Source organism: Lathamus discolor, unplaced genomic scaffold (genome assembly GCF_037157495.1).
Source record: "Lathamus discolor isolate bLatDis1 unplaced genomic scaffold, bLatDis1.hap1 Scaffold_125, whole genome shotgun sequence".
In the NCBI taxonomy this organism is placed as follows: domain Eukaryota; kingdom Metazoa; phylum Chordata; class Aves; order Psittaciformes; family Psittacidae; genus Lathamus; species Lathamus discolor.
This window is the reverse complement of record NW_027069154.1, coordinates 1-20,694: the sequence shown is the minus strand read 5'-3', so window position 1 is coordinate 20,694 and position 20,694 is coordinate 1. Positions and strand designations below refer to the sequence as shown.

The 20,694-nt window shown below is 51.0% G+C and overlaps 1 pseudogene; it reads left to right on the top strand.

Annotated features, from left to right (window-relative positions):
• Positions 1 to 10,943: 10,943 nt before the first annotated feature.
• On the top strand, positions 10,944 to 12,374 carry LOC136006263 (olfactory receptor 14J1-like; annotated as a pseudogene).
• The last annotated feature ends 8,320 nt before the right edge of the window (positions 12,375 to 20,694 follow it).

Here is a 20,694-nt window from a genome sequence, read left to right as displayed (position 1 = left end):
GTAAGCACTGTGAAAGGCTAACCCAGGACTATGGTTTTCCTGCGTCTCTAAGGCTTTAGTGTGAGAAGTTTTCCTGGGAAAGTGGTCGCAGTCTCTGTTTTGAGTCTTGTGCTTGGAGCAAGCATTCACAGCAGTCTCACTGAGGAGTAGTCATGAGCACTGTGAAGAAGCTGTTGAAGAGCGCTGACATTTCAGTCCAAAAGTTTACTCTGTGGATTTGAAGAAATCACAGCTAATGTTAGTGAAACCGGTTTTGGCAGGATGCGTGGTTTGTTACCAGTGCACCGTAGAACGGACCCTGGTGAAAACAGTTTGACCTTGTAAAATGTCAGGCAGTTGAGCTAATCCCAGTTGTCGTGGTTTAAACCCAACCACAAACCTCATCCACTCACTCTCCCCACTTCTTGCCCTCCCCCTGCTTCTGGAAGGAACTTGACTGTGCAGTGAAATTCCTGAAGCTGTCAAGTGTGAGGATCTGGGGTGCAAAGTCCTCAGGCTGTCCCTACTTTCCATCACAGGAGGTTTGTCAGGGTTAGGAGCAGATGCTATTATTATGGTTCTGTTTCCTGGCCAGCTGCTTTAAGGTTTCAGCCGTAAAGAGCTTTTGGTTGATTTTGGTGCCTCCTTCTGACCAGGCAGAAACAGGCAGCTTTCACAGTGTAGCATTTGCCCATAGTGATTTTGCCCGCAGTGCACACGCAGTGTGTTCAGTGCAAGCAGGGGAGCCCCAGAGTTTTTGCGGGGGTGTTTTACAGACCTCACTTCTCAGAGGCAGGGCTACAGATGCCTGTAACAGTGCCTGGGTTGTTTCAGCTTAAAAGCGTTCTGTGAAAACACCTTCTCAAAAGTTAGCAGTCTTTAGCTCACATACTTCTTTAGACCAAATGCGTCTGGTTTTGGAGATGTCTTGGCATGAAAGACCCAGGGTCTGCTTGGGATTTGTTTGGGTTTGTTTTTGTTTGTTTGTTTTGTGTGGGCAGTATCACCAATCACAATGGTAGAATTTAAATATCAATCCATGCTGTCAGGTTTTGAATGGTAGGATGTACAAGCACCCTTAATCATAACATTACTTAGGTCCACTTCCATAGGAACAAGACCATTTTGTTTCACTTCAGCATTCTGGAATGTGCCAGCCCCGTAGTGTTAATAAACCTACAGTGCCCTATAAGACAGGTGAGTGAAATACCGAGATTGCCTTTTAGTCATGGTGCTTAAGAAGTAGACATACGTTTGTTTGTTTTAAAAATTCATATCCTTCAAAATGCACTCGCAAGTGCATTGTGTCCCTTCCCAAATGCTGCAGTAAGCATTACTGAAGGCAATTCCATAAAAGAGGGCAGTTTTGCAGGTGGCCTTTTCTCTTGCTTTTTGATTGCGCTGACTTTCCTTACCCTTCTCTACCCCCGTGTCCCTTCTTTTCTTGCAGCTTTGTGTCTCAAAGTGCCCAGGCAGGTTTGTGACCTACACTGATGTTCAGGCTTCCTACAGATACAAACGCGATCAGTGGAATTACTTGAGGCAGTTCTGCAGACCTGGTTTTAGGGGTCCTCACAAGGTCTGCGTGTATCAGGAGGTGATGGAATACATGTGTTTTCATCAAGCAATGTGTAATACGCATGATTTTCCTGAGCTACAGCAAAGCTTTGAATTATTCTGATTTCACCATATAAGGAGTTGTCCCATACATATGTTTTCAGTGATTTGGTAGGGGATGAAGGTCTTGTATGCACATCAGATCCCCAACTCTTTCAGTGATTACTATTTGCTTAAAGAGAATCTGCAGCTACCCATGTGGTTGCGGTATTGTGGCAAGTATCCTTTAGTACTTAAGTGCTCCACAGCAGTCGAGTAGTGTCTCAAACCAGTTCTTAAGGCTCCTGTGTTATGTAGAGCTCCTCAGTAATTTAGCTAGGAAAAGAAGTCTGTCTTTCGTGGAACTGATTTTGGACTCAAATGTACTGTGTTATTTCTCCCATCTCTAAACCACCCTGCAATTCAGCTATGTTAGTTGTGTTAAATTCTTACTCTCTAAGAGAAAAGTAAGGGCGAGGCAAGGAGCAATCGCCCAGTCATTACTGCCTTATCTGCCAATGCAAAGTGAAGAGGTCTTTCTTTTTTGTCACTAGAAAAGTTAAGAATAGTCTTTTCCCAAATCACACTGAGAGGCTGGATTCTCACATCATGACGGTGTCTTGCAGGGTCCACCAGTCAAGTTTGGGGAGGAGGCTACAGAGTCCAGTTTGGGGCATTTTCTCAGAGTTGTTGTGGGAAACAAAACCCACGTAGTTAATTCTGCTACGTATTCAGCGTTCCCGGTTTTCCTCTTTTTAGTCTGTTGGTCAAGCCCTACGTGATGACAATTGTCCTTCGATGATCATTCCAAGCAGGCCTTGTGAGGTGGTTCTATTTCTTACACACACCTTAGCAGATTGTAAGCTATTCCCGTGAAATCACAACCCCAGTCTGAAAAGTGTTCTGTGGCAAGATCGCAAGGTGCTGGCTCTTACCTGGCAGTGGCATCCATTCAGTTTTAAACAGTTTGAAAGTATAAAGATTTATCATAATTTTTTTTCTGGAGAGCCATCCATGGACACTTGAGTGTGATTGGGTCAAGCTGAGCTCTTTCTTGCTCTTGAATCATCACTGATAAGAAATGCTTTGCAGCGCAAACTGTGCCTTCCAAAACCTGTGAGCACCCAACCCAGCCCAAGCTGTTGACATGAAGGAAATGCCACGACGGCAGAAAGGCTCATCTGGGCAGCTGTTGAATTTCTTGTGGTACTTGAGCCCAGTTACAGGGCACCTTGCTTTTCGGTGTGCTGCACATAGTGCTGCCTGTGCAGGGCGGCAGAGGAATTAAGGGGACAAAAAGCTGGTTTTGTCACTGTGGTCAGCAGGGGCTTTTGAGTAGACAAGCACAGGTCTCAGAGCTCAAGTGTATCTGTCACTGACCTAGAAGCTCATGCAAATGAGGAACTGGTGTTTATTTTGCCATGCTTTAAAATAGAGATCGTGTAAGGCAGGCACAGGCTGTCAAAAAGAGAAAATAATGGATGAAGCGATAAAGAATTAAAAATCTGCATGACGCAAAAAGGCAGAAAATCATTTGCACAGAAGCTCTTACCCTCTTTTAGACTCCAGCCACAGGTGAAGATCAGAGACGAAGGAAAAGAGGCATGCAACTGATTGCTACGTGGAGTAAATGGTCTGCACTAATTACACAACACGCTCGAATAGGAAAATCCCAGTCGTCCAGGCATTCTGGAAGTCATCATGGAGTGGCCAGAGGGCAAAGATTTCGGAATGTCAGCAGAGGAGGAGGCGACGCGTGCTGAAGAGCCCCCACCATATAACAAACTGTCAGAAAGTGAAAAACAGTATGCCTTGTTTACTGATGGGTCCTGCCGTATTGTGGGAAAGCATCGGAGATGGAAGGCAGCCGTATGGAGTCCTCGGCGACAGGTTGCAGGAACTGCTGAAGGAGAGGGCGAATCGAGTCAGTTTGCCGAGGTGAAAGCCACCAGCTGGCCTCTGAGCATCGTACTGAACGAGAAAAGTGGCCAGTACTTTATCTCTGTACTGACTCATGGAGGGTTTGGGGTGGTTTTGTGTGTTTTGGGGTTTGTTTTGGGCTGTTTTGGGTCCACTTTGGTGCTGTTTTGGGCGTCTAACCCTGTATCCCATAGGAGAAGCAGGACAAGGTGGTTTTGGGGTGTTGTGGGGTGTTTCGGGGCTGTTTTGGTTCTCTGACCCTGTATCCTATAGGAGAAGCAGGACAAGGTGTTTTTGGGGTGTTTTGGGGCTTCTTTGGTGCACTGAAATTGTGTCCCATAGGAGAATCAGGTCAAGATTGTTTTGGTTGGTTTAATGGCATGGTTTTGGGTGTTTGATTTTTTTTATGTAGTTGTTTGTGTGTTTAGGGTGTTTTGGAGCTCTGACCCTTTATCCCATAGGAGAAGCAGGACAAGGTGGATTTTTGTGGTGTTTCAGGATGTTTTGGGGTGGTTTGGGGTTTGTTTTGAGCTCTTTTGGGCTGTTTTGGGGCAGTTTTGGGGCTCTGACCCTTTATCCTATAGGAGAAGCAGGACAAGGTGGTTTTGCTATGGTTTAGGATGTTTTTGGTTTGTTTTGGGGTGTTTTGGGGTTTGTTTTGAGCTATTTTGGGCTGTTTTGGGCACTTTTGAGGCTCTGACCCTGCATCCCATAGGGGAAGCAGAACAAGGTAGTTTGGAGGGTTTTTTGCTGTGTTTTGGGGTTTTTTGGGTGTGTTTTTTGGTCTGTTTTGAGCTGGTTTGGTGGCTCTGAGCCTGTATCCCATTAGGAGAAGCATGACAAGGTAGTTTTGGTGTGTTTTAGGGTGGTTTTGGTGTGGTTTTGTCATGGTTTTGTGGTCTGACCCTGTATCCCATAGGAGAAGCAGGAAAAGGTGGTTTTTGGTGGGTTTGGGTGGGTTTGGGCTGTTTCAGTAATGTTTTGGGGCTCTGACTCTGTATGCCATAGCATAAGCAGGGGAATGTGATTTTGGGGTGGTCTGGGGTTGGTTTTTAGGTGTTTTGGGCTCTTTTGGGGCTCTGACCCTGTATCCCATAGGAGAAGCAGGACAAGGTGTTTTTTTGTGGTGTTTTAGGATGGTTTTTGGGTTTGTTTGGGGTTGATTTAGGGGATCTTTTGGGCTCTTTGGGGGCTCTTTTGGGCTCTGACCCTGTATTCCGTAGGAGAAGGAGGACTAGGGGATTTTGGTATGTTTTGGGGTGTGTCGGGGCTTTTTTGGTGTGCTGAAAGTGTGTCCCATGGAAGAAGAAGATTAAGATGGTTTTGAGGTGGTTTGGGGTTTTTTGAGGCTCTGAAGCTGTATCCCATAGGAGAAGCAGGCCAAGGTGAATTTGGGGTGTTTTGGGGTGTTTTGAGCATTTTTGTGGGCTTCTTTTTTTTTTTTTTTTGTGGTGTTTTGAAACAGTTTTGGTCTCTGACCTTGTATTCCATAGGAGAAGCAGGACAAGGTGGTTTGGGGGTTTTGGGGGGTGTTGTTTGGGTTGGTTTGGGTGTTTTGGGGCTGTGACCCTGTATCCATAGGATAAGAAGGACAAGGTGGTTTTGGGGTTTTTTGAAGTGTTTTGGCTGTTTTCGGGGCTGTTTTGGGGCTGTTCTGGGGGTCTGACCCTATATCCCAGAGAAGAAGCAGGACAAGTTGATTTTGCTGTGTTTTGGAGTGTTTTGGGGCTCTATTAGGCCTCTGACCCTAGGACAAGGTTATCTTGGGGTGTTTTCGGGTGGTTTCTGGTTTGTTTTGCGGCTGTTTTGGTTCTCTGACCCTGTAAACCATAGGAGAAGCAGGACAAGGTGGTTTTGGTGTGTTTCGGGGCTGTTTTGGTTCTCTGACCCTCTTTCCCATAGGACAAGAAGCACAAGCTGGTTTTGGGGTGTTTTGGGGGCTTTTTTGGGGGTCTGACCCTGTATCCCATAGGATAAGCAGGACAAGGTGATTTTGGGGTGGTTTTGGGGTGTTTGGGGTGATTTTGGTTTGTTTTGCGGCTGTTTTGGTTCTCTGACCCTGTAATCCATAGGAAAAGCAGGACAAGGTGGTTTTTGGGGTGTTTTCGGGTGTTTCGTTGCTGTTTTGGGGCTTTAAACCTCTTTCCCAGAGGAGAAGCAGGACAAGGTGGTTTTGCGGTGTTTTGGGTGTGGTTTAGGGCTGTTTTGTCAATGTTTTGGGGCTCTGACACTGTATCCCATAGGAAAGGCAGGACAAGGTGATTTTGGGGTGTTTTGGAGTTTTTTAGTGTGTTGGGGGGCTGTTTTGGCGCTCTGAAGCTGTATCCCATAGGAGAAGCAGGAGAAGATGTTTTTGGGGTGGTTTTGGGATGTTTTGGGGTGTTTTGGTGCATTTTCTGGCTCTGAACCTTTATCCTATAGGTGAAGTAGGACAAGGCTTTTTTAGTGTGGTTTAGGGAGTTTTGGGGATTTTTTTCAGTGTTTTTGGGGTGTTTCAGAACAGTTTTGGTCTCTGACCCTGTATTCCAAAAAGAAGCAGGACAAGGTGGTTTTGGGGAGTTTTAGGGAGTTTTGGGACTGGTATTGGGCTGGTTTGGGGCTGGTTTGGGGCTCTGACTTTTTATGCAATAGAGAAGGAAGGAGAAGATAATTTTGTGGTGGTTTTGGGGTGTTCTTGGATGGTTTCTGGGTGTTTTGGAGGTGTTTTGGGGCTGTTTGGGGACTCTGATCCTGTATCCCATAGGAGAAGCAGTGAGAATGTGGTTTTGGGGTGTTTTAGTGTTTTTTAAGGTGGTTTTGGGGTGGTGTGTGGTTTTGGTTTTGAGCTGTTTTGGGCTGTTTTGCAGCAGTTTTGGGGCTGTCTTGGGGCTCTGACCCTGTATCCCATACGAGAAGCAAGACAAGGTGGGTTTGGGGTGGTTTTGGGGTAGTTTTGGTGTGTTTTAGCGTGTTTGTGGGGGGTCTTTTGGGGCCGTTTTGGGGCTCTGACCCTGTATCCCCAATGAGAAGCAGCACAAGGTGGTTTTGGGTTGTTTCGGGATGTTTTAGTGTGGTTTTGGTGTGTTTATGGGGTGTTACGTGGCTCTGACCCTGTACCCCATAGGAGAAGCATGAGAAGGAGGTTTGGGGTGGGTTTTGGGTGTCTTGGGTATTGTTTTGGGCTGTTTTGACTCTTTTTTGGTGCTGTTTTGGTGTCTAACCCTGTATCCCATAGGAGAAGCAGGACAAGGTTGTTTTGGAGTGGTTTGCAGTGTTTTGGGGTCGTTTGGTGGAAGGTTTTGAGCTGTATTGTGCTGCTTTGGGGCTGTTTTGGGGGTCTGACCCTGTATCCCATAGGAGAAGCAGGACAAGGTGGTTTTGGTTTTGGTTTGGGGTGTTTAGTTTGTTTTGTGGCTGTTTTGGGCTTGTTTAGGGCTCTTACCCTCTATACCATAGGAGAAGCAGAAGAAGGTGGTTTGGGGGGGGGGGGGGAGGTTGGTGTGTTTTGATGCTGTTTTGGGGCTCTGCCCTGTATCCCATATTAAAAGCAGGAGAAGGTGAGTTTTAGGGTGTGGTTTTGGTCTGTTTTGGGACTGTTTTTGGGGCTATGACCTGTATTCCATAGGAGAAGCAGGTCAATGTGTTTTTGGGGTGTTTTGAGGATTTGATTTTTTTGGTCAAAGGTGGTTTTGGGGGGATTTTTTGGTGTGTTTTGATGCTGTTTTGGGGCTCTGACCCTGTATGCCATAGGAGAAGCAGGACAAGGTCGTTTTGGGGTGGTTTTGGGGTGTTTTGGGGCTGGTTTGGGGTTGGTTTGGGGCCCATTTTGGACTCTGTATTCCGTAGGAGAAGGAGGACAAGGTGGTTTAGGGGTGTTTTAGGGTGTTTTTTGGGTGATTTTGTGCTCTGACACTGTATCCCATAGGAGAAGTAGGACAAGGTGGTTTTGGTGTGTTTTGTGGTGTTTTGGGGTGTTTTGGGGGTGTTTGAGGGCTGTCTTTGTGCTGTTTCGGCGCTGTTTTGGTGCTCTGACCCTGTATGTCATAGGAGGAGCCGGACAAGCTGGCTTGGGGGTGTTTTTGTTGTGGTTTGTGGGTGGCTTTGAGATGCTTTGGGGATGTTTTGTTTTTGCTGTTTTGGGCTGTTTTGGGACTGGTTTGGGGCTGGTTTGAGGCTCTGACCCTGTATCCCATAGGAGAATAGGGACAAGGTGGTTTTGGGGTGTTTTGGGGTTGTTTTGGGGCTCTTTTTGGGGTGTTTAGGGGCTCTGACCCTGTATCCCATAGGAGAAGCAGGGCAAAGTGGGTGTGGGGTGTTTTGGGGGTTTTTGGGCCTGGTTTTGTTCTCTTTTGGGGCTCTGACCCTGTATCCCATAGGAGAAGCAGGGCAAGGTGGGTTTGGGGTGTCCGTGCTGCCTGGATGCTATAGATGGAGATGGAGAGCAGGGAATGGGGCGGTGGAGGCACTGCCCTTCGGTCTCCGGAGCTTCTTGGTCCAGGTTTGTCTTCGCCATCCTTTTCCCTAAGGAAAACTGCGCCATTCCCAGCAGCAGAGCGCCTGCAGGCGGCGTCCCAGGCTCCGCCGCTCTGTTGCGCTGCTGAGGATGAGCACGGCCTGTGCCGCCAGGGAACAGAGGCAGGGACCAACCTCATGCAGCAGCGGTTCCAGGGCTGTGATCCAAAGAGACCGGGATGAGCCCCCCCATAGCCTCCGGCATCCCCCCAGCCTGTGTGGGGGATGAGCAGGAGCACCTGTGGTAGGGACTGGGAGCACTGGGAGGGACTGGGAGCACCTGCAGCAGGTAGTGGCAGCACTGGGAGGGATTGGGAGTTGAGCACAGCTGCAAACAGGAAGACCTGCGGTAGGGTCTATTGAACCCCCAGCAGTATCTGGGGCCGTAGTGGCCTATATTGGTCTGTACTGGTTCAAACTGGTGCATGCTGCTCCCTACTGGGATGTGTAAATTTGTGGCCAACACCCAGCTGGGTGGGAGCGTTGATCTGCTGCTTTCTGCTTGGTTTCTGACATTGCCCAGGTGGAACTTTGACATCGTGTAGTGCTTCCCACAGTGCTGTTGCTGCTTCCCCTGCCTCTGTGGGGCAATCTCCTCTGATGAAGACCTCATCTACACAGTGGTACAATTTCACCTTCGGAGGAAGTGAGACCTCGTGTGGGTTTGTGGTGTTCATGGGAGGGAGCTGAGACCCCTTCCAGTTTCAGGGCTACAATCCCAGGATGAGATGCCTCAGCTAACCAGGCTGAATCCCATCCTTCAGCAGGGGTAAAGGAGATGCCATCGTGGACTGGCCTGGCTGTGCTGTCTGATGATGGGACAAGAAACAGGCTGCCCGCACAAGAGGTTGTGTCACCATCCCTGGAGGTATATAAAAGACCTCTTAGGTATATAAAAAGACTTTTTATATACATGGAGGTATTTAAAAGACATGTAGGTGTAGCACTTAAAGACATGGCTCAGTGGTGGACTTGACAGTGTTTGGTTATTGGTTGGATTCAATGTTCTTAAGAGTCTTTTCCAGTCTAAATGATTCTGTAATTCTAAGAAAAGCTGATGTTCAGACCAAAGTCTGTCTCTCATCACAGAAACGGCACTGCAGGAAGGCAGTGTGTCTCCAGCTGACGGAGGGAGCATCAGTGCTTGCTTCAGGCTCTTTCCCATAGGGTTCCCCTGGAGCCCCAGGGAGCCCTGGATGAACCTCAGAGGGGCAGAGGCAGAGCCACCTTGGGCTGGGCCTCTGCTGCTGAGCTGGGCCGGGCTCCTGGGACGCAGACAGATGCTGGCAAGCAGGCAGCGCTGCAGAGAGACAGCTCTGCCCAGGAGCAGGGCTGGGGCACTGCCTGCAGGCACTCAGGGGAGACCTGAGAGCCTCAGAGAGCTTAAAGGCACTTGACAGTGGAGGATGCTGAGAGCTCCCTGCAGGAGAAACACTCCCAGCCCTGTGCATGGTAAGGCTCTGGGTGCAGGGCAATGCAGCTGCGGTTCCTGGAGGGATCTCCTCAAGCTGCTGCCTCGGACAGTCCATGGGATCTGTCAGGAGCACTCTCTTGGTTTCTCTGTGTAGATAAGGAGGATGTGCTGCAGAGCAGGGCTTCCCTCTGCGCCCTGCGAGGGCCAGGACAAGGCAGGTCCCTTGTCCCAAGGCTGGCTGCAGGGTGTGAATGTGGGTGTGCAGCCAGGGGTGCCCAGCGCTGCCCTTGCGAGCAGGGTCCCTGTGTGCTGGGCAGGGATTCTGCTGCCTGCCAGGGCAAGCACTCAGCCTGCCCGGGAGCTCACCACGGCGCTGGGGGAGAAGCTGGGGGAGAAGGAACAACCCCTGTCAGGAAAGGAAAAGTATTTGTGTGCACTGGAGAGGGTGCTGGGTGGGTCAGGGCTGCTCAGAGCTCCACATCGCTCTGAGCACGTTTGCAGAGGGTCCTTCTGAAAGACACTGAGGCACCGTCTGCCTTAGAAGGAAGGATCCTGAGCTCTGATGTTTTTCCCTCTTGGTGGGCAGGCTGGGCAGTGGGAGCTGGGAATTTACTTCTCTGCTTTGGAGGAGGCAGCGAGCGTCTTGTCAGGACTTGTGTGAGCTGCTCCTGAGCCGCTGCCCAGGTAGAGATGCCCCTGGGCAGAGCCCTGCTGCCGGGAGGGGTGTGCAGGGCACAGCTGAGCACACAGCCCATGGGATGGGCTCTGGGAGCCCTGAGAGGCAGCAGAGCTGGGCACAGAGCAGCAGCTGCTGGCAGGGACAGCTCCAGGCAGCAGAGACATGGGCAGGGAGTGGGGGGAAAGTGCAGCCCGGCCCTGGCGAGGGTGCGTTCAGGCAGCTCTCTTGGTGGCTGGCACTGGAGGTGGCTGCTGGCCATGCTGTGCTGGGCACAGTCCTTTGCTTCTCCCCATGAGAGCTCCCTGATCTGCCCTTTGAAACCGTGCTGCCCTGCTCTCAGCACAGGATAGTTGGTTGTTCTTATGATCAATTTGTGTGTGAAGGCAACTTACAGGCAGTGCAAATGGGAAAGGACTCTCAGTGGCTCTGCATTAAGCTAGAAAGAGCTGAGAACTTACGGCTGTATATTCTTCCGATTTTCAGTCATAAGTAGAATAGTTTATACCCCTATAAAAAAACCTCAGGAGTGTTATGCTAATAAATAAATAACAGACAAAATGATCCTAAGGCCATGCCGAGCCTCTCTTGTGCAGCCCAGACTCAGCCAAGTCATATGTGCGAGTACTGAACTTTACAACCAAGTTGAATTTCATCTGATATCCCTTGTGAACATCAGGGCTGGACAAAGCCTGCTTCAGAGCAAAGCTGACTCCATGGCAGCACATGGGCAGAGGTCCTGCTCCTCACATAACTCCCAGCCAGCACAAACCAGAGAAAGGAAATGCATTTCAATTGGGCGGATTTCTATGAGGAATGCCGTGGATTTGCTCCAAAGTTTGCCATAATTTCTCCCTCTCCTTTTCCATGGAACAGGTTCCATGCCCAGAAGCAGCAGATGTACTTCTTCCTCCTCAACCTCTCCCTGCTGGACCTGGGCTGCATCTCCACCACTGTCCCCAAATCCATGGCCAATTCCCTCTGGAACACCAGGGCCATCTCCTACACAGGTTGTGCTGCACAGGTCTTTTTCTTTCTCTTATTCATTTCAGCAGAGTATTTTCTCCTCACTGCCATGTCCTATGACCACTACGTGGCCATCTGCAAGCCCCCGCACTATGGGACCCTGCTGGGCAGCAGAGCTTGTGTGCACATGGCAGCAGCTGCCTGGGGCACTGGGTTTCTCTGTGCTCTTTTGCACACAGCCAATACATTTTCACTACCCCTCTGCCGAGGCAATGCTGTGGAGCAGTTCTTCTGTGAAATCCCCCATATCCTCAAGCTCTCCTGCTCACATTCCTACCTCAGGGAGGTTGGCTCCTTGTGCTAAGTGTCTGTTTGGCTGTCCTGGTTTGAGCAGCAGCAGTCAGTTTTCTCCTTCTTAGGAGCTAGTACAGTGCTGTGTTTTGATCTTTTGGCCTGGGAACAGTGCTGATAACGCTGATGTTTTCAGTTGCTGCTCGAATGTTTGGTCTGGCCAAGGACTTTGTGAGCCTCATGCTCTGCCAGGGAGGAGGGGAGGCTGGGAGGAAGCAGAGACAGGACACCTGACCCCAACTGACCAAAGAGGTATTCCATACCACAGCACGTCATGCCCAGGATGTAACTTGGAGTGACCCGGAAGGGGGAGAGGGACTGCAGGGTTGGAGGAGGTATCGGTCGGTGCTTGGCTGGGGGGAGTGGGGTGAGTTATTGGTCGGCTGGTGTTGAGGTGTTGTATTCTTTCCTCTTGTTATTTCCTTTAGCACTATTATTATTGGTGGTAGCAGCAGTGATTTGTGTTATACCTTAGTTACTGAACTGTTCTTATCTCAACCCGTGGGAGTTGCATTCTTTTTGGTTCTCCTCTCCGTCCCTCCAGAAGCAGGGGGAGGGCAAGAAGGGGGGGAGTGAGTAAAAGAGGTTTGTGGTTGGGTTTAAACCACGACATTGGCACTTGGCTGTTTTGTGTTCATTGTGGTGTCCTATGTGCAGATCTTCAGGGCTGTGCTGAGGATCCCCTCTGAGCAGGGATGCCACAAAGCCTTTTCCACGTGCCTCCCTCACCTCGCTGTGGTCTCCCTGCTTGTCAGCACTGGCACGTTTGCCTACCTGAGGTCCCCTTCCATCTCCTCCCCTTCCCTGGATCTGGTGGTGTCAGTGCTGTACTCACTGGTGCCTCCAGTATTGAACCCCCTCATCTACAGCCTGAGGAACCAGGCGCTCAAGGATGCTGTGAGGAAGCTGGTGACTGGATGTGTTTCAGCAGCCACACACTGCCTGCTGTCCTCTGCAAAGGGCTTCCAGTGCAGTTCATGAGAAGCCAAGTCTGTCTTTGCTGCTTTACATTTGTTTTCCTGGTTCAATTTGTGATGATGTTGTCTTCATAGAAATGTCAGTTTCCATCTGTTCCTGCTTAAGTAGCCACTCGTGTTGTGTGAGCCACACACTTTGTGTCAGTGGTGGTCTCTAACTTTATTTAAGGGAAATAAATGATCCTGAAGAAACTTCTTCTCTTGATACGTCCTCACATGGCAGGAATGAAGGGGAATGAAATCAGCTTTCTGGCTGCTCCAGCTCTGGGATGGCTGCTCTGTGCCTGGAGCAGGAAGAGCTCTTGGGGAGCGCAAGGGCCGGGGCTGTTGTGCTGGTGTGGGGAGATGGGATGGCAGAGGGGGACTGCAGACCTCTCAGGGTGTCCTGGGCAGGAGAGCAGGGGACACAGGGGTCCCTGCAGGGGACTCCCCTGCAATGGCACAGGCTGGGGCTGCCTGGCTGGGAGCAGCCCGTGGGAACGGTCTGGGTGGGCAGGAGCTGGCCAGGAGGCAGCGTGTGCCCTGGCAGCAAGGGAGGACAGCAGCATCGCAGGCTCTATGGCCAGGAGCACGGCAGGAGATCAAGGAAAGGGATGCTCTAGGATACTCCATCCAGGTTTCAGATCCCCAGTTCAGGAACACTGTTGGCAAGCAGGAGTGGGTTTAGCAACGGGCCCTCAGAACAGGAAGGGAGGGACTGGAGCACAGTGCCTGTAGGGAGCAGCTGGGGGAGCTGGGCTTGTCCAGGCCGGAGAAGGGAAGGCTGATGGGAACCTGGGATCTTGGGAAGGGAAGTCTGTCAGGGAGTGACTGCCCGTGCCGGCAAGGAGGACTTGGAGAATACAGAGCCAGGCTCCTGTCCATGGTGCCTGGTGGGAGGACTAAAGGCGATGGGGGATAGTGACAGAGGAGAGGTTTAGCCAGGACAGAAGGAAACCTTGTTCCCATCGGCTCAGGCAAGTGCTGCATCAGGTCACCCAGAGAGGCTGTGCAGTCTCTGGCTTTGGGGTTTTCCAACTCAGGCTGTGTCAAGCCCTGAACCACATGTTCTGACCCTGTTCCTGATGGGTTGGACTCGAGACCTTGTGAGGTCCATTCCAACCTCTGTTGTTTCATGATCCTACAATGATGGGCTTATGAAGAGTCAGAAAGATGCTCTAAGTGCTGGAGCACGTCTCCAATGATGAGGAGGCTGAGAGAGCTGCAGGTATTAAGCCTGAAGAAGAGAAGGCTTCAAGGATACATCTGAGCAAGTTGCCCTGTCCTGGGTTCAGCAGTAGCAGTTATTTTTCTCCTTCTTAGTAGCTAGTGCAGTGCTGTGTTTTCATTTTTTGGCCTGGGAAGAGAGCTGATAACACCAATATTTTCAGTTGCTGCTCAAATGTTTGGTCTGGCCAAGGACTTTGTGTCCTAGTTACTAAACTGTTCTTATCTCAACCTGTGGGAGTTGCATTCGTTTCGATTCTCCTCTCCTTCCCCCCAGGAGCAGGGGAAGGGCAAGAAGGGGGGGAGTGAGTGGACAAGCTGTGTGGATCGGTTTAAACCACGACAGTTCTTTTTGGCGCCCAAAGTGGGGCACGAAGGGTTGAGATAACGACAGACATGATTGGATTAATGGTCGTCACAATGCTGATTTATTGGTTCTCAAAGTTGTTTCTCTTGATCTCACAGTTTCAGAATGTAGTACATTACTTAGAGCTGGTATTTGCTGTGATAGTGTTTATTAAGTATGGGGCCTGGGCTAAGGTTCTTGTTTCACTGTGCTTTATTGCAAAGACTTGGAATATGGGTGGACTCTGGCAGCAGGGAGAGATGGATGTGGCCGTGGAGTTGTATCTGGCTGTCCCGCTGCTCTTCACCGTCCTGGCCCTTGTCCTTGCCTCCATCTTCGTGAGGCTGCGGGGAGCCGAGGGGGAGCGGCCCCGGGACCAGGCGGCGGCGGGAGTGGTGCCCGAGGCCGGGAGGAAGGCGGCTGCTGAGCAGCGGGAGAAGGCAGCGGAGCAGCCGAGCCCCGCGGAGGAGCTGAGCCCTGCGGCCGAGCCCAGCACTGTGGCGGCCGAGAGCATCCCCCGGAAGCCGCCCGCTGAGCCCCAGGAGGATGCAGGAGCCCAGGCAGCATTTCCCAGCAAGGCAGAGGAGGAAGAGCTGCACCCAGGAAAAGAGAAGCTGGTGGTGGGAGAGCCGGCAAGCACAGCAGCTGCACCAGCCCCAGGGACAAGTACAGCAGCATCATTGGAGAGTTCTGAAGGGTTTGAATGGCCTGTGGGTACCCTTGGGACCTGCCTGCTCATCGTAATGGGGATCAGCATGTCAGCACACACACAGAGTGTGTTCTACCCACGACCATTTTGTCTGATCTCAAAAGTTAAGCAGAGTCAGGTTTGCTTCTTGTCTGGGGTTAGACCACAATATGGGAGGAACAAGAGATCTTCCCCAAGGCTGGACAGTCAGGAGTGGCAGGGTATGTGGGACAGTATGAGCCAGTATAGAATTTCATAGAATTTCATAGAATAGTTAGGGTTGGAAAGGACCTCAAGATCATCTAGTTCCAACCCCCCTGCCATGGACAGGGACACCTCACACTAAATCATCCCACGCAAGGCTTCATCCAACCTGGCCCTGAACACCGCCAGGGATGGAGCACTCAACCTCCCTGGGCAACCGATTCCAGTGTCTCACCACCCTAACAGGAAAGAATTTCCTCCTTACATCCAATTTAAACTTCCCCTGTTTAAGTTTGAACCCGTTACCCCTTGTCCTGTCACTACAGTCCCTGACGAAGAGTCCCACCCCAGCATCCCTATAGGCCCCTTTCAGGTACTGGAAGGCTGCTATGAGGTCCCCATGCAGCCTTCTCTTCTCCAGGCTGAACAGCCCCAACTTCCTCAGCCTGTCTTCATATGGGAGGTGCTCCAGTCCCATGATCATCCTCGTGGCCCTCCTCTGGACTTGTTCCAGCAGTTCCATGTCCTTTTTGTGTTGAGGACACCAGAACTGCACACAATACTCCAGGTGAGGTCTCACAAGAGCAGAGTAGAGGGGCAGGATCACCTCCTTCGACCTGTTGGTCACACTCCTTTTCATGCAGCCCAGGATACGTTTGGCTTTCTAGGCTGCGAGCGCACACTGAAGCCGGCTCATGTTCATTTTCTCATCGACCAGCACCCCCAAGTCCTTCTCTGCAGGGCCGCTCTGAATCTCTTCTTTGCCCAGTCTGTAGCTGTGCCTGGGATTGCTCCGACCCAGGTGTAGGACCTTGCACTTGTCATGGTTGAACTTCGTAAGGTTGGCATCAGCCCACCTCACAAGCGTGTCAAGGTCCCTCTGGATGGCATCCCTTCCCTCCAGTGTATCAACCGGACCACACAGCTTGGTGTCATCGGCAAGCTTGCTGAGGGCACACTCAATCCCACTGTCCATGTCAGCGATGAAGATGTTAAACAAGACCGGTCCCAACACCGATCCCTGAGGGATCTCGTTACCAGACTCCTTACCAGTCTCCAGCCGGGCATCGAGCCATTGACCACAAGTCTTTGTGTGCGGCCGTCCAGTCAGTTCTTTATCCACCGAGTGGTCCAGCCATCAAATTGATATCTCTCCAATTTAGAGAGAAGGATGTCGTGTGGGACAGTGTCAAACGCTTTGCACAAGTCCAGGTAGATGACATCAACTGCTTTACCCTTATCCATCAATTCTGTAGCCCCATCATAGAAGACCACCAAATTGGTCAGGCAGGATTCCCACTTAGTGAAGCCATGCTGGCTGTCACCAAGCACCTTGTTGTTTTTCATGTGCCTTAGCATGCCATCCAGGAGAATGTGCTCCAAGATTTTACCAGGCACAGAGGTGAGACTGACTGGTCTGTAATTCCCTGGGTCTTCCATTTTCCCCTTCTTGAAAATGGGGGTTATATTTCCCTTTTTCCAGTCATCGGGAACTTCACCTGACTGCCATGATTTTTCAAATACGATGGCCAGTGGCTGAGCAACTTCATTCGCCAGCTCCTTCAGGACCCGCGGATGGATTCCATCAGGTCCCACGGACTTTTGCGCGTTCAGATTTTGAAGATGGTCTCGAACCAGATCCTCTCCTACAGTGGGCCCAAGGTCTTCGTTCTCACAGTCCCTGCGTCTACCTTCTAAGAACTGGGTGGTGCAGTCAGAGGCTTTGCCAGTGAAGACTGAGGCAAAGAAGTCATTCAGAACCTCAGCCTTCTCCAAATCCTGTGTAGCCAGTTCTCCCGAAAGCTTCCTCAGGGGGCCTGTGTTGTCCCTAGTCTGTTTTTTGTTTGCTACATACCTGTAGAATCCCTTCCTATTATCCTTAACATCCCTGGCTAGGTTTAATTCTAACCGGGCCTTAGCCTTCCTAACCTGGTCCCTAGCTTCCCGGACAACATCCCTGTACTCTACCCAGGCTGCCAGTCCTTGCTTCCATTTTTTATAAGCCTATTTTTTCCTTTGAATTTTCCTCAGCAGCTCCTTATCCATCCAAGGAGGTCTCCTGGCCCTTCTGCTGCACTTCCTTGTAGTTGGGATGCAGCACTCCTGAGCTTGCAGCAGGTGATCCTTGAATATCAACCAACAGTCTTGGGCCCCCCTGCCCTCCAGGGCTATATCCCACGGAACCTCACTAAGCAGGCTCCTGAAGAGGCCAAAGTCTGCTCTTTTGAAGTCCAGGGCAGTGAGCTTGCTACACGCTCTTCTCACTCTCCTGAGGATCTCAAATTCGACCATCTCGTGATCGCTGCATCCAAGGCTGCCCTGGAGTACCACATTCTCAACAAGACCTTCCCTGTTGGTGAGCACAAGGTCAATCATGGCACCTCTCCTTGTCGGCTCCTCTATTACTTGCAGAAGAAAGTTGTCTTCCACACAATCGAGGAACCTCCTGGATTGCTTGTGCCGTGCAGTGCCATCATTCCAACAGATGTCAGGGTGGTTGAAGTCCCCCATGAGAACAAGGGCCTGCAAGCGTGAGGCTTTTCCTATCTGTCTGTAGAGTGCTTCATCCACAGGTTCTCCTTGATCAGGCGGCCTGTAACAGATCCCCACAGTAATGTCTCCCACGGCTGTTTTCCATTTAACCCTGACCCACAAACTCTCTGTAAACTGCTCACCTGCCCCCAGACAGAGTTCCATACTCTCCAGCCTATCCCTAACATAAAGGGCAACTCCCCCTCCCCACCTGCCAGGCCTGTCCTTTCTAAAGAGCCTGTAACCTTCCATTCCAACACTCCAGTCATAGGAGCCATCCCACCATGTTTCTGTGATGCCTATTATATCATACCCCCGTAGATGTGCACACATCTCTAATTCCTCTTGTTTGTTCCCCATGCTACGGGCGTTTGTATAGAGGCACCTGAGATGAGCTCCAATTGAAGCTGGGTTGTTGGCTGGAGTAGCTGGAATATATCTACATTGTTCCGAGCATTTATTATAGGTGCTGGCAACTGAGTGGGTGTGTTGGGATGGAATGATGCCCCTCTCCCCCAACACATCTAGTTTAAAGCCTCCTTGACCAGTCTGGCAAGCCTCCTACCAAAACTGTTCTTCCCCTTCTTTACCAGAGCAGCTCCACCAGCCCCCAGTAGATCTGGCCTACTAACTTCAGTCTTATGTTCAAGACACCCAAACCCCTGACTATGACACCACCCTTTTAACCATTTATTAACCTGGCCAATCCTCCTAGCTTTTTCTTGGTCCTCCCCTGTGTCCTGGAGAATTGACGAGAAGACTATCTGAGCACCGGAGCCCCTAACCACCTCTCCCAGGGCTCTGTAGTCTTTCTTTATGGTCCCCAGTCTACTACTACCTATATCCCTAGCACCCACATGGATCACCAGGAGTGGGTAATAGTCCGTGGAACTTACTAGAGCAGGCAGCCTCTCTGTAACACCCCTGATCCATGCCCCTGGCAGGCAGCACACCTCCCTCGAGACGGGGTCAGGCCGACAGACGAGTGCTTCCGTCCCTTTCAAAGTAGATTCCCCTATTACTACGACCCGCCACTTTTTCTTTGTAGTGCCAGTAGAGATCTTAACCCGTGCATAATCTGGCTGTTTGTGGTGCAAGTGCTTTTCCTCGTTAGTCTCCTGCAGGACAGCAAAGCGGTTCTGCATGGGGACAACAGATTTAGGAGGAAGCTCCTTGCTTTTAATTGTCCTTTTCCTCCTTTTGTTATTTTTCTTTGTCACTAATTCCCAATTTCCTGGGTTGGTGGCCTCCTTCTTTCCTTCATGAGCTGGAGGGGAAGCTTGAGGCCCCCCCACAGTATGGGGCTGGAGCAAGCAGCCCTGCTTCCTCTCAGCTACCCTGACATCTTGCAGCCCGCTAATAGCATTCCGCAGCTCAGCCCCTGCTGCAGGAGGGCCTCCACCAGGGAGCACCGAGTGCAGCCCTGCCCATCGTGCACCTTTCCCTCACCAGACCAGTGCAGGCACCCTCTACACTCCGAGCTCTGCACTGCAGCCTCCCCTCTCATCTGCTCTGTCTGGGTGCCTATGCTGGCCACCGTCAGGGCAGCCAGAGCAGAGCTCCCAGAGCGGGTCCTGGCCATAGGACGGGTGCTCACCATCCCGCTCGCCTGCCTGCACGAACTGCCACACAAACTGCCTCGTCCCGCTCTGTCGCCGTGCTCCTGGTTGCTCGCGCTCCCTGGGGCAGGTTTTTAACCACTCAGGGTTGGTGCTGCGGCTCCTGGCTCCGCCCCCTGTGAGTCAGCGGCTCGCGTCCGCGGAGCTGCCGGCTCCTGGGCAGGTCCTGTTGAGGACTTGAAGCTCCCTCGATAGCTCTGGCTGCTCTGAGTTGAGGCTCCTGGACGCTGATCTCTCCCCCACTCCAGTGTTAAGGGCATCCTCTGTCGAGCTACTCACCTCAGCAATTGACCGGCAACGGTTGGTGATGCCCAGTTTGAATCTCCCGCCGCGGCTCCCCTCCAGTGCTTTGGAAGCATCGGAGATGGAAGGCAGCTGTATGGAGTCCCCAGCAACAAGCTGCAGAAACTGCTGAAGGGGACAGTGAATTATTTTGAGCCTGGTGGGCCCATGACACTTCAGGCCATCAGGGCAGAGATGCAACATAGAGATGGACTCATGACCGAGGGGTGGACTTAGCAATGGACACTATTGCCCAGGTTATTCACAAGTGTGAACACTGCACACAGCCTCTCCTGCTCTGAGAGACTGTTACAAGTGATGGAGCCTGCCATCATGGACCAGATGGACTCAGCAGCTTTATAGGGACTGGTCCATGCACTAAGAGTGTACTGAGGTAAGAGTGATGGCATAGTGAAAATGTGGGATCTAAGCATGACGTGAATGGTACGGAATAAGGGGTGGATAATGGCCTGGGTTCAGCAGTAGCAGTTATTTTTCTCCTTCTTAGTAGCTAGTGCAGTGCTGTGTTTTCATTTTTTGGCCTGGGAAGAGAGCTGATAACACCAATGTTTTCAGTTGCTGCTCAAATGTTTGGTCTGGCCAAGGACTTTGTGAGTCTCATGCTCTGCCAGGGAGGAGGGGAGGCTGGGAGAAAGCAGAGACAGGACACCTGACCCAAAACTAGCCAAAGAGGTATTCCATACCACAGCACATCATGCCCAGGATGTAACCGAGAGTTACCCCGGAAGGGTGGGGATAGCAGGGTTGGACGAGTTATCGGTCGGTGCTCGGCTGTGGGGAGTGGGGCGAGTTACTGGTCAGCTGGTTTTGAGGTGTTGTATTCTTTCCTCTTTTTATTTCCTTTGTCATTATTATTATTGGTGGTAGCAGCAGTGATTTGTGTTATACCTTAGATACTAAACTGTTCTTATCTCAACCTGTGGGAGTTGCATTCTTTTCGATTCTCCTCTCCGTCCCCCCAGGAGCAGGGGAAGGGCGAGAAGGCAGGGGGGGGAGTGAGTGGACAAGCTGTGTGGATCGGTTTAAACCACGACATGCCCATACCTAGACAGGGCCTACAGAAAATGTGGAGAGGGGCGTTTTACAAGGGTGTGCAGTGACAGGCCAAGGGGGAATGATTTTAAGCCGAAAAAGGGAGATTTAGCTTGGATATTAAGAGGAAGTCCTTCCCTGTCATGGCGCTGAGGCGCTGGCACTGAGTGCCCTGGGAAGCTGAGCTGCCCCATCCCTGGCAGTGTCCAAGGCCAGGTTGGATGTCAGTCAGCACTGCTCTCAAGCAGGGCTTTGTCCAGCTGTGGTGTTCAGAAGGAATGTCAGATAAAATCCAACTTGATTGTAAAGTTCACTACTTGTACTCATGACTTGGATGAGTCTGGGCTGCACAAGAGAGGCTTGGCATGGCCTTAGGATCATTTTGTCTTTGTTA